General features: G+C 44.8%; 1 protein-coding gene across 1 annotated transcript in view; it reads right to left on the reverse strand.

The window, feature by feature from the left end:
* The window catches only part of ELK3 (ETS transcription factor ELK3), a 64,725-nt gene extending 53,905 nt beyond the window's left edge, over positions 1-10,820 (reverse strand). The window contains exon 1 of the mRNA XM_045553189.1: positions 10,464-10,820. The gene's annotated coding sequence lies outside the window, so the exon portion shown is untranslated. The remainder of the gene's footprint in view (positions 1-10,463) is intronic.
* Between the last annotated feature and the right edge of the window lie 1,917 nt (positions 10,821-12,737).

Here is a 12,737-nt window from a genome sequence, read left to right on the forward strand (position 1 = left end):
AACAGTGACCCCCCAAGCTTTTGAAAACCCACAGTACATATACTTGGGTGATTTTGTTTGATTCAAGACATCTTTGAACAGCATATAATTTTGTAATTAAAGTAATACACTTTTAAACAAATTTTTCCTATAAGATCAAATTGCTAAGAGCTAACAACGGGGAAAAAAAGTAAAAAATACATTTATAAAATTTAAAATAAAAAATTTTTAAACAAAATATTTTTTAAAAATAAACTTTCAACACTCTTCAAATGACTCCGTTTATCATCAACACAGAATTGAGAATTAACAGCACAGCAGGCTGGGTGTAGTAACTCATGCCTGTAATCACAGCATTTCAGGAGGCTGAGGCAGGGGGATTGCTATGGCCAGGAGTTTGAGACCAGCCTGAGCAACATAGTGAGACCCTGTCTGTACAAAAAATGAAAAAATTAAAAATTAGTCGGCTGTAGTCCTAGCTTCTCAGGATGCCAAGGAGGGAGGATCATTCAAGGCCAGAAGTTTGAGGCTGTAATGAGCTATGATCAAACCACTTTACTCCAGCCTGGGCAACCTAGCCTGGGCAACATAGTGAGACCCTGTCTTTAAAGAAAGAAAAATGGTACAGCAACTAAAGTGAATTAAGCAAGAACAGGAATGCCTGACTGATTCTTCTGGCTTTGCCTCAACTATCAAAGATGAAGTAGGTCCATCAATAGGCATTTTTGCACTGGGCTAGACATGCAGCACAGATGTGACAATCATTTCTAACCCTCACTCAAACGTTACTTGGAGCATCTAGAGACCTTTGCTCTAAAATGCTTTTAAAAAAAAAAAAAGAAAAGAAAAGAAACCACCCAATACCCTCTGATCTAAGTGATCAGTATCTGGGGCTTGGTAAAAACAGGCAGGAACTTCAGCAGAAATAATCTCTCTACCAATGCGCATGAACTCTAGATTCCAGGGGATTTCAAGATCATACTCGAAAATCGAGGAACTGCACCTCACATACAGTCTTCCAAATAGCACCCAATGGCTTGCTTTCCTTATAATGGGACTTGCTGAAATTATCAGGAATCTAAGCATTCTTCTTTTCTGAAAAGTATATCACAAGTCCAGGTTCTCTCCTGACTTCTCACAGTGAAATAACAATTCTTCGGGGTGGAGAAGTTTAGTAAACACTCCCTTATGTTCCCATTCTCTGTATAGAAACAAGGTTTGCATCCTACATGGGCAGAGTGACCCTGTATAGAGCAGCAGCAAAAACTGAGGTCACACACTGTCCTATTCTCTGAGACTCATACATTCCTCTTACAGCCTACATCTCTACACGAGCGTGCACACACGCACACACACGCACACATCATCTTCCATGCTTTTCTCTTTCATTTTGCAATAAACTCTAACAACAAGGGCTTGTATTTTAGCCTCTAAAGGCAAAGCTTCCAAACTCCAATAAGGAGATAAACTAGGAGAGGGTTCCAGTTCCAGTTCAGTGAGTATTGACCAAAGTGTCCTCTACTTTTAGGGTTAGGAAATCATTCTAACATCTACCCTTTTTCTTACTTAAGGTTCTGCTTAATAGAATAGTATGAGCATCCTGGGCCTCAGTACCCTCATTCTGAGGTTGATGACAACCTACAGGTACAGACAGTGTAGAAATCCTACAGTTAATTCCCACAGAGAATTCCTGCAGTTACCCTAGAATAAATCCTGGGGCTTATTTGGTGGTGGTGGTTGTTTTAATCTCTCTTTTCTGACAATTAAGTGCAGAGAGAAAAATCTGCTTAATCAAACATTCCGCTTAATCAAGGTTTGATTATCAAAATGACTCCTTGGCAAAACTCAGCTGAAATTAATTAGGAGACCTAGTCCTCCTTCACCAAAAATGATTTGGGTATGTAGTCACTCATCTTTCCATCATCATATGGACAGTGTCTTTTATTATTGGTTTTTCTGCGGGGAAATATCACAAATTTCAAAAAGTTATGGACAAAAGCTAAACACACAGGTTTTAGTATTAATATAAGTAAAGGACGTTTAACCATGAATACTATGGAACTGAGAAGTGGTTACCCAAGGGAACTACGAAAACTTGGTCAACTGAAGTCTTTAATTACAGACAAATAATGGTTACTCTACCATGATTAATTCTGATATGTAAAGAACTTTACATTGAGATTCTTTCAAGCTGCGCTATCCTATGAATAACTTATCTGTTAACCAACCATTCTCAGTAAGATAACACTGATAACAGGGCTAAAGTTTGTCCCCTAGGACTGCGGTCCCCAACCCCTGGGCTGCAGGAGGTGAGTGTCGGGCTGGTGAGCCAGCTAAGCTTCATCTGTATTTACAGCCGCTCGGGTTGGCCCTCACATCACTGCCTGAGCTCCGCCTCCCCTCCACCCCCACCCCCGTTAGTTGGGACAGCTGCCAAACTAACCTCATTTCTGTACATCTGCTTTTCTTGAAAGTCTGAACAAAAAGTACGGGAAATGGTGTAGAGCAGTGGTCCCCAACCTTTCTGGCACCAGGAACCAAATTGGGTGGCAGAGCTCTGCAGCCTGGTCCCTAACAGGCCCGGGAAGTGGGGACTGCAGGTATAGAGGACCTTTTTGGCTATCTTTGTAGTTTAACTAAGTCGTCTGCCTGATTTACTGTCTAAGAAAAAGCTGGATATATGCATAGCAACAAGGTGCTTTATCAAGTCCAACTGCAAGACGGGGGGACTCTACTGGCAAGCTTTCTCCTTTGCAGATGGTTTTTAATTCACTGAGTGCTGGGTATTGTACAAAGTGCTGGGATAAATACAAGGATGAGAAAAACAGAGGTGGGCCCAGAGGGAGCTTCCAGACTGATGGGCACCACAGGTGGGGAACTCATCATGACACATACATGCACAGGTACCCCTCACTGGCCGAATCTAATGGGTTCGAAGGCGTGGACAGTGACTTCAGATAATGAGGGATACTGTACTATCACATCTACTTAGTTCCTGAGTTTTGGAGAAAGGGTATTAATGAATAATGAGGGACTCCAGCCCTAGCTCCAGAAAGGTGTGTCTACAACTGTCCAGTTCCTGTGTTTGGACAGCAAGAATTTAGAGAGGGAGAATTCAAGTAATGAGGAAACCTGTAAATAAAGCCTATGGCAAAGGCTCCAAGGGCCAGGAAGAGATGACTGAGGAACATCTAGTCTTGGGGGTAGCAAAGGTTTCCCCAGGGAAGTGGTGGCTGAGCAGCTGAGCTGAGAGTGAACTGAGGGATGACTGCAAATTGCAGAGTGGAGTTTCAAAAATTCATAGGAGTGGGGAACCGGGGGGTGGGGGGTGGGTTCCCAAGAGAGAAAACAGCAGTTACAAAGGCCCAGTGGACAGAGGCACCTTAAGCATTTGAGGAATTGAGGAAAAGTCAGTGTGGCCGGCCCAAATCACATCTTGTAGCTTGAGTTAAGGATTTTGGTCCTTGTCCTAAACTGAAGCCCTGGAAGATTTTCAGGAGAGGAGTGACATGGTCAGAACTGTTTTGAAAGGATTGTTCTAGTTTCTGGATGGAGAAGGGATGGGAAGGGGCGAGAGGGAATGTGGGAGCTCTCCAAATACAAGTGACCAAAATCCTATCTGGGCCTACTTAGCACCCAACCAAGAGACAGTCATTGGTGTCCCCAAGAATGAGGCAGCTCTGGGTTATTAGAAATGAGTGCTGCCTATCACAAACTTCAAAAGACCAGGAAGAAAAACAAAGCACAAGAGCTAACACTGACCTTCCACTGGGTGTTCCTCATGTAATAAGGGGCCAAAATGGAACCGAACGGGAAACTTACGGGGAACCCCTTTTCCCTCCACAAAACAGCAGTTTGTTTACATTGCTGTGTATGTCTGTAAGTCAGCTGTTTGAGGATGACAGCAAGAATTCACAACACACTTTCACAATTCTTACAAGGATTCAGGTTCTTTACTCTAAAAATCTAGTACACAAATAGGACTTCTGACTTGAAAGGGATTATCCCAGCTTATCCACTTCAATCACTTCACCATCAAGCCAAAGAAACTGAGGCCCAGGGAGATTAATGTCCTCTCAACCCAATTAGTTCAACCCAAAAGGGAATATATTTTTTCCTACAAGACACATTACTTTTGGCTAGTTTAAATATTTTTTGGATATTAAGTAATGTAGAAGGGACTTTTCCCTCTTACTGTATGACAAGAAAAATCTATATATTTTAATGATCCAAAAAAATTTTTTAATTTTTTCTTTTTTTTGTAGAGACAAGGTCTCACTATGCTGCCCAGGCTGGTCTCGAAAACCTGACCTCAGACCATCCTCCTGCCTCAGCCTCCCAAAGTGCTGGGATTAAAGACATGAGCCACCACACCCCTATTGATTTATTTATTTTATTATTATTATTTTTGGAGGCAGAGTCCTGCTCTGTCACCCTGGCTAGAGTGCCGTGGAATCAGCCTAGCTCACAGCAACCTCAGACTCCTGGGCTCAAGCAATCCTTCTGCCTCAGCCTCCCACCTACTGATTTATTTTTAACCAAGCAGATTGAATAAAAAATACTGCAGTATTTTATCAAGGTGTTGTGGGGTTTAAGAATCTACATGGTAGAATCATGAAATTGTCATAATAGAATAAAACAAGGAATGTTTTGGGATGAAGGAAATATTCTCTCTTCGGTGGGTGACACAGATGTATATGATAACATTAAATATCTGTGCATTTTAATGATGTAGATCATATCTCAATTTTTTTAAAAAGAGGGAGCTACACAAAAGTCTCATATTACTTTATTCTATTGCTTAAAGGAGCCCAAACTTTATCAATCTTAAGAGAAGGTATCCAATAAAAGGAAAAAATTCTAGGGTTCTTTAGCATTGCAGAATGACTATAGTTAGCAATTATACATTATATAGTTTCGAACAGCTAGAAGAAAGATGTTGAATGTTCTCAACACAAAGAAATGATAAATGTTTGAGATGATGGATGTGCTAATTACCCTGATCTGATCTATACATTTTATGTACGGAAACATCACTATGTACCCCTTAAATATGTACAATTATCATGTCAATTAAAAACAAAAACAAAAAAAGACAGACATTATCCAGATAAGTGTGTTTTATACCCATCCCATCACTCCCATATGATACGTGGATAATTGGGAATTATTCTCAAATATAGTAGCTTTAAGAACACTATATACTATGTGCTTTAGATCCTCTTTTTAAAGTATGTAAATTCATTTTAGTCCAATTCAAGCTAGAATACATTAATATAACCATCATCTTAATTTCTGTAAAAATATACAAGTAAATCTCTCAGCCATGTTATAAAATAATCCTATTTAATTCTTAGAAAAATTTAGTAATTACTTTCCAGGAAATATAAATTTATGCATATCAATAGTCAATGAGTTAATTCCTAGTGGCAATTCAAACCAAATCAAAATTTATTGAAATGACCAGTTTGAAGTTTATTGTAAAACTGCTGACATATATGTAAGTTTTCAATAATGGGTAAAAAGCCATTTTTATTTTGGTTTCAGGTAGGAATCACGAAGAATCAAATTTCTGCATAGAATAGGTATTTAAAAGACCAAATGATCCATCATTTTTGAAAGCCCCTAGGATCTAACAGGACACACACACACACACACACACACACACACACACACACACGCTGATAATTCAATTTACCAGGGCTGCACTATAAGTGGTAAAAACAGAGTTTTCATGGTCTCATTGTCATGGTTTCAATCAAAAAGCTGAATGACCTCAATTCAAAGTGGCCATGGGCAATAGTAATCCTGAGCTAAAAATCAATTTAAAACACCAATTTTAAAGTTTGGAAACTCTACTGACATAAAATGAAACAGTAATAAATAAGAGTTGCCAAAATGTATAAAATGCACCTTCCTCCCCCTTCATAGTTGGATAATTCCAAGGTGTATCTTCAGTTTAACCTAGTTTCTCTTCTTCTATCATTTCACATTCTATTTTGATGTGTAGTGCCCTGTACTTCCTGTTACTACATCTTGATACTCTACTGCAAATCATGACTCATTCTTAAATCATAGAGAAACTCCTCAAAATCCCAAATTTCACAGCACATAGGAACTCAGTCTTTCAAGAGGGCAGCATTCTTAGAACATTACTTGAACCACAGAGGACAAAAACATTGAACAAGTTCATGTAGAAATTATGTCAATCCATTGTTGAGTCAACACATTTATTAGATCGATATACAAGCTCTATGTGATAACTTGAGTCTCAGTACTAGTTATTAAAGTGTGTTACATGATGTGCTAAGTGAAAATAAGTTACAAAGCAGTTAAGTACTGTGATTCCAATTAAAAATATTATGTGTGTGTTTATACATAGATACACATACCCATTTTAAAAGACTAGAAAAATATACATCAAAATGTAAATAGTATAATTATGCAAGATGTCTATTTTTTTCATTGTGGTTTTCTCTATCTCCCTAAGGTAATTCATGCTAATATTTTTTACAACAGAAAAAATCAACTAACTTATAGAAAATACTATTATGCTAGCATGGTCTCAAGTATAAATCAATCTACGAAGGCAAAGAGGAATTATGGATAACCAGGACATAAAAAACTTTTGCGTGAAACATACAAGAAAATCTGTTAAAAGTAGAGTCCTTCATACAAATCATCCATGCCTCTCTCATGTGTATGTTTAGGTGCAGGCCCTTGGGAACATGTTGGAAGCCCATTGCCTGGGCTCTACAGCCCGGGCAAAACCAGAATGGACAGAGAGCCCATTTCTTTTAAGGTTTAATGAGGAAGCATGTGTCTATAGAGTCCCAACTACTCCAGAGGCTGAGGCAGGAGGATCGCTTGAACCTAGAAGTTCAAAGCCAGCCTGAGCAACATAGTGAGACATCCTCTACCCCCATCTTTACTCTAAAGCACAAAAATAAAAATAAAGTTTAATGAGGAACCCCAGGTCTGGGAAACATGGAGATGACTGAGTAATTCTCTGGAACTGGAAGGGAACAAAACTATCAATTAGTAAGCAGTAACTCACCCTCAGTGAAAAAAGACTCTACTGCAGGAAGTCACATCCTTGGATAATTTTTTATTGAGTGTTCTGGGTTGTCACTAGGTCATGTTTTACAACATTTCACAGCACTACATTGGTCTTCTGAATCAGACAGATGTATAAATATAATTCAGTAGCACAGAACACATAAAATCCAATATCTGACAGCTAAGAAGTGAATATTTGAATTTATATACACTGCCTATAAGTCCTTTAAAACTAATTTCAGGAAAAGATTCAAGTTTCAAAAGGTTATTAAAAATATAAATTTTAATATATGATCTCAGAGTTACATTTACTGTATATTAGCAGTCTTGAATTATTTAATTTTTTTATATAAGAAGAGGAGGTCTTTAATAAATGTTTAGGTAACTTCAGAACTGAAATGGAACTGAAAAATTGCTGCTCTTCCCCATCTGGCCTACTGCCATTCTGGTCTGAAAAGCATTGGTACCATGTGCATGAAGACGCTATGCCTGTAGGGGTTCAGGGATGGTTTAATTCAGCTCACAAAGGGTACGCCACTACAACGTCATCATTTGCATGTCATTCTATTGCATGTTACCGACCAAAAGGAGAAAAATTCACAAATACTATATTATACATGTGGCAAAAAACTACAACTGACAACTTTTCAATGCCCTATTTGTTCAATGAATGCATGTGAAAGAGTTTTCATCATCTTCACCGTCATTATTAAGGTAAATAAAAGTTTCTTAATCTGGGCACTATTGACATTCTGAGCTAGAAAATTCTTTGTGGGAGGGGTCTTTCCTGTGCACTGTTGAATGTTTAGCAGCATCTCCAGCCTCTACTCATTAGATGCCAGTAGCACCCCCTCTGGTTAAGACAACCAAAAATGTCTCCTGGGAGGCAAAATTACTCCTCATTGAAAACTACTGACTTAAATGAACTTCATGCATCTCCAATAATTACTTGTTGGAATGAGGAATTCTAAATACTTCCCTTTTATCTGAAGGAAATGCACTCTTGAGAGAGAATATGTACAATGTCCATTCTTAAGGAACTATCATGCAGAATGATGTCAGATCTTGAAAGCTTTTCTTATCTATTAAGTTTTGTTATCCTACTCACAGCTTTCAATGCAAATTGAATGCAACAATGTATTGAGTACCAACTCCATACCAGGCACAGCATTAGGGACTTGTACTCATGTCCACTGACTCACACCCTGGTAGGGCTGGTTGGGTTGTTTTTAGGACACACTTCGCCACTGTAAAAGAAATGCCAACACCTTAAAAACCCTCAAGAGAGAGGCAACATATCTTTGTCAATAAAGGGGCCCCCATCGGTCCCATCAGATTCCTTAAAATTCTTTACTCTTTTTAGTAACTCTACACATTTCTAGGCAACATTTAAAGTTTTTTGTTTTTGTTTTTTTTAAAAAAAGGGCAAAAGGCCTTTGCTATATTTGGCATAGAAAGGCCATCACTCTTCATATTCAGGGGGTTTTGCAGACACGATCATTACTGGAAACTCTAAGAACACTGAGGACAGTCTCCTTAACTGTCTGACCCACGTGCCCTCCTAACACAATTTGTAATTTTATAATCCTCATAAATTGGAACTCGTAACTGACCTTTTCCAAATAAATGTGTACCACAGAGAAAGAAAGAAAAAGAGAAAGATCTGAGGGTATTTGGTTTGGCACTAAGGCTCACAAATCGATTTCAGCTCATTAACAGATGCCCAGAGCATGTTTGGTTTCTCTCCTTCCCCACAAAGCCTGAAGCCCCGATAGGACTAGTGCGTTTGGGCCGCTTGACGCCCGCATACCCCAGCCCCCACCCCCCCCCCACACACACACACGGGAAAGAAACTTATAAGTCAAATCCAAAATGGCCAAAGTGACTTCAAAGTTTTCAAGATGCTGCCCTGAAAAGGCTCGTTGGGCGGCTGCACCTCTACGTAAATAAAGCCGTAACTTGTCTCCGTCCCCGGCACTGGGCTCCGCGGGCTGGCAGTGGCTGCACAAAACCCCTCCTGTGCCGAGCAGCGGAAACTCCTAATGAGATTAGTTGGTGTGTGTGCAGACATTACTTAGCAATGACTAAAGGGGCTCTCTCTTCCTGCAGCAGCCAGTGGAAAATTCAGGGAACTTTTTCCCCCTGTAGCAGCAGAATCCCTTTAACCCTCTCCCCAGCCAACTCCAAAAACAACTCGGCCTCCCCCTGCACCCCCCTACCCCGGACTGGGGGACGGGGGCGAGTTAAAGACCGTCCAGGGGCTTTCAAGGGAGGGCGGGAGGGGGCTGGCGGGGAAGGGGCGGAGTACCCCTCGAACACTACAAAGGAAACTGTAAAAGGCACAAATACATAAACCTGAGAAGGAGCAAACCACAGTTTCTTTGTGAGCTCCTCTAGTGAGTCATTTTCAAGATGCTGTCTGCTGCCAGTTTCAAAGCGGAAGCGCATGGCAATTAGTCTTGCCGTTTCCAGACAAGCCAGAAACTCTCCCGACACTCGTTTTTTTTTTTTTTCTAAAAAGCCCCTTTTGCAGTTTCTAAAATAACATTTCTTGCTCCCACCTCCACCCGCCACCTAACAGCAGCTTGTCCCCAGGATGATTCGGTTCAGAAAACATAACAAAACCGAGATCTTTTATTTTTCTATTTTAACCACACCCCAAAATTTTTATCCCCCCCAAAAGTTACAGTAGCGTTACAGGCCAACATTCAGTTCGAAGCTAAAGAACGGGGGTGCCACGATCGTCTCTTGCCCGGTCCTTCTCCCAAACCGTATCCAGTAAAGACTCCACCGGCTTTTAAATGTCCGACTGGGAGTGCGCTTGGGGCGGTGACCCGGGCGGGGGTCACCTGCCGAGCGCGAACGGACGCAGCCCCCAGCCCTGTGCCCTCCACCTCCCCTCTCCATCCCTGGATCCGAGCACCGGTGCCCCCTGCCCACCCCGAGGGGACCCGACCGCAGTCCCAGCTGGAAGCCCAGCGGTGGTCCAGCCTCCAGGCACACCGCCTGCTCCAGACACCAGTCACCGTTTTTCCCCGGGACCCCAAGTCCTGCCGCCCCCTGCTGCCTCCACTGCCTGCAGCGATGCCCTGGGCGAGCCCCCGGGGCTGCATGCCGGGCGCCCAGTGCTCGGGGCTCGCAGCCCCAGGGCGGGGAACCGCCGGCGCAGGGTCCCCCGGCCCCTGGCCCAGCGCGCGAGCTGCGGCTGCGGCGGCGACGGAGCATCCCCGGCGGCGCCCCCTCCCCGGGCCGGCCGCCCCTCGCGGACGCACCCCCACCCCCACCCCGGCCCGCAGCCCACCCCGCGACGCCCACCGCCCCACCCCCACCAAGCCCAAGAAAAGGGGAAAAAAAAAAAAAACCCAAAACACCCCAAACGAAACTTTGCAAGCGTCCGAGCAACAGGCAGAAGCCCTGTTACCTACCCAGATGTGGGGGAGCTTTCAAGAGCCTTCTTCGGGGGAATTTCTAGGAGGACCCGGGCAAAAGCCCCCGACTTTCCATGCTGACAGGCGTCTGCAGACGGTCTGTTGCTCTTGTAATGAGATCCTGATTTTTCCCCCTTTTTTTTCTTTCTCTCGCTCCTCTTTTTTTTTTTTTTTCCCCTCTGGTGTGTGTGAGAGCAGGAAGTTGGAGCAGTCAGGCCGAGCCGGCTCACTTCCTTTACTGCATTATTCCCCAGGCGGTGTGCAGTCTGTGTAAACAGGCTTTTCCGCCCCGCGCCGCGCGCCCCGGCCGCGGCTGTGCGCCGGGGCTGGCCGCCGAGGCCCGCGCATACTCCGCCGCCCCGGGCCCCGCGCGCCCGCCCGCACCGCGCGCCCCCGCGCCCGCGCCCCCGCCCCGCTTCCTGCCCCGCCACCCCAGGGGAGGAGCCTCAGCCCCGGCGCGACTCCGCGCGGCCGCAGCCCTCCCCACGGGGAAGGGGCCTCGGCCCGCAGCCGCCCGGAGCTTTGGGCGACGCGCGGGGCGCTGACGCCGGCGGAGGCAGGAGCGAGGGTCCCTCCTGTGCCCGCGGGGTCCCAGCGCCCGCGAGCGCGCCGGGCACCACGGACGGGGGGTCGTGCCCTGCCCAGTTGGCCTGGGAAAGGGGGGCGAGGGGGGAAGGCCGCTGGACTCGCTGTTTTCCGTCAGCTGGGATGGAAGAGTTGGGGGGTCACGGGCATCGGGGTTCAGGGTTTGGTTGCTCTGGGCAAAGCGCTGCTGTTAGTGTGGGTGCGGGCATGATTGTTTGGGATGAGACGTTGGAGGTGCAAAAAAGGAGGCACGGTTCCTGTCTGGGTTTTAAATTTTACAAAAAGCCAGCCCTCGGTGGGGGGCCCAGTTTAGGGGAAAGGATAAGGAGCCATAAAGCTGAGGCCAGGGCTCTCCAGGCAGATGCCTTCCTGGCCATTCACCGCGGCCTTCCACGGGTCCAGCCTTCCCTGCCCACTAAGCGGCTCTGACGGACATGAGCGGCGGCCGCGGGTCGGGAGACCCAGGCGTGGAGGGCGGCTCTGTGGTCTCAGGACTGCACTCCGTAGGCCACCATCCCTCAGGAGGGCCCAGCCCAAGGGCCCAGGCCAGGCTCTGACAGGAGAGCTTACCCGCTGCCCTGAGGCTGCGAAGAGCGGGGAGGATGCTAATTGAAGAGACCCTCACCCCCAGGCCAGTGCCCCAGCCTCAACTGCTCACTTTCCAGAACGTTCCATTCCCATGCAGCCACTTCTTAGCAGCACAGACCAGTGGTTTTTCAAACTTGACCCAAGGGGCTTGTTAAAACACCGGTTGCTGGGCCTTAGCCCGAGTCCCTAATCCAGTAGGTCTAGGGTGGTGATGCTCAGCCCTGGCTAACATTAAAATCACCTGGGGAGTGTTTTGACACCATCCAACAATGTACTCAACCCAGACCAATTAAGTCAGATTCTCTGGGGCGTGAGTCCTTTCCAAAGGACCACACGTTGAGAGTTCCCCCACTTTATTTGTTTCTATTTTTGCAGTCTCTCCTGAGAGATTATTTGCTTACAAGTCTCTCACTACTATTAAATGCGAGCGTGCAAAGGGCAGGGATTGTATTTTACTGAAGTTAGCACCACCCCGCTGCACACCCCCAGTGCCTATTAGAGCACTCAACCGATAGGACATTGCAGTCCAGGCGTTTGCGTCGTGGGTTACGTGGATAGTCCACTTGAGGGGTGGGACGAGGCCACCCAGACATCTAAGAAACCATGGGAAACCGTGGCGTGTGGGGAGGGGGCAGGGTAGGAGAGTGGAGCAGGAGGAGAAGGTATGGGAGAGGGGGCTGTTTGTCAACCCCTGATTTTCCACAGCTCATTTTCCACTTTGGGGATTATCCTTTTAATCCCCAGTCGGCTTCTCCTGTCACTCGGCAGAACTCATACTGTGTCCCTATATGGTCCAGCTGTCTGGACTGAGAGAATGTAAACTTATTTTATTATCCTCAGGAAAAAAAAAAGAAAACCTCACACACACAGTTAAGAACCCATGTTGCCTTATTTTGGAAAGTATATGCCTGAAAGAAACCAGTCTGAAAAGGCTACATACTGTATAATTTCAAATATACGGCATTCTGGAAAAGGCAAAACCATGAAGACAGTAAAAAAGATCTGTGGTTGCCAGGGTTTAGCGGGGAGAGAGGGATGAAGAGGTGGAGCACGGAGGATTTTTAGGGTGGTGAAACTGCCCTGTATGATATAATACAT

Source organism: Lemur catta, chromosome 6, assembly GCF_020740605.2.
Source record: "Lemur catta isolate mLemCat1 chromosome 6, mLemCat1.pri, whole genome shotgun sequence".
Classification (NCBI taxonomy): domain Eukaryota; kingdom Metazoa; phylum Chordata; class Mammalia; order Primates; family Lemuridae; genus Lemur; species Lemur catta.